Below are 1412 nucleotides of genomic sequence, written 5' to 3'. Positions count from 1 at the left end.
TACAAAAAAACTAGCCGGGCGAGGTGGCTGGCGCCTGTAGTCCCAGCTACTTGGGAGACTGAGGCAGGAGAATTGCGTGAATCCAGGAGGCAGAGCTTGCAGTGAGCTGAGATCCGGCCACTGCACTCCCGCCCGGGCCACAGAGCGAGACTCCGTCTCAAAAAAAAAAAAAAAAAAAATTCATTCTTCTACTGGGTAAGGTAAGATCCATGAAGTGGAAAGTTGCCAAAAAGCAGGTGTTCAGATAGTGCTAGTTGCCCAAAAAGCATGAAAAACGCCCACTGAAACAAGAGTTTGTAAAATTATTCTCTGTACTTTTCTGTATGCTCAAATATTTCACAATTTTTAAGAGAAAAAAATGTTGAAGTATATAAATTCACAAACAACAAAGGGAATGGAAAAAAAAATCAATAAACAAGAGATGTCAACCAAATTCTAAAAGACAAAAAGCTAAGTAACTAATAAAACACTAGAGAACATCACCACCTAGAAAACATGTGGAGGAAGTTCCATCAGAGGCAGCCAAGCGGCCCAGCTGGGCCTTAGCTCAGAGACGGGAGAAGTTCACAGATGACAGAAGACAGTAGAGGGATTAATTAAATCTAAACTAATTAAAAAGAAAGGAATTAATTAAAGGCCTGTATACAAACGGGTTGAACACTACCCCATCTTCAAATACAGAACGGCCTACACCCAGGGAGTGCCCCATGTAAAATATCAAAGGGATCTTTTATAAAGTCAGTGAAAGAACAGTCTGCGTAAAACTAGGAGTCAATTTAGAAATCAGTAGCCAAGACAAGACCTCTTCATTCCAGCATTTTACAAACCCTCGTCCTACCAGCCAGATTCACCTACTCATCCTTAGTGATGCCTACAAGAAGCCAAACCTTGCTCAAACCAGAGCTGCCACTCAACCTCCCTACATCCACATTTTCAACTACAAACTGACAGCCAATAAACATAAGACTTTTGAAAAAAGCCTGAAACATGTAAGTGAAAGACTAAGATAAAAAATCGGTCACCAGAGAAAAGAGATAATTCAGGGACTAGAAAGTGAATGAACAAATGAATACCAATTATATCGATATCTTCAGAGAGCTTCATGAAAAAACATCACATCCAAAAACCTGAAAAGGGTTCTATGAAAGAGAAGCAAAAGACAGCTTTCAGAAATTAAAATATGCTTGACATAATGTATTACAAGTAAAATATAAATGCAGGAAAAATAATAGAGAAAGGGAAAAAAATACAGAGGACCAATACAGAAGATGCAAATACAGCTGAACGGTATTAGAGAAACAAAGAACCTCCAGAAAAAAGAAAGGACAAAAAAAGTAAGAAAACATAAAAGAGAGATGTCGAAAATTGAAAGGACCGCCTACGTACCAAGCAGAATAACTGACTAAAGACCA

Source organism: Colobus angolensis, unplaced genomic scaffold (assembly GCF_000951035.1).
Source record: "Colobus angolensis palliatus isolate OR3802 unplaced genomic scaffold, Cang.pa_1.0 Scaffold69, whole genome shotgun sequence".
In the NCBI taxonomy this organism is placed as follows: Eukaryota; Metazoa; Chordata; class Mammalia; order Primates; family Cercopithecidae; genus Colobus; species Colobus angolensis.
The sequence above is the reverse complement of the archived record's forward strand: the minus strand, read 5'-3'. Positions refer to the sequence as shown.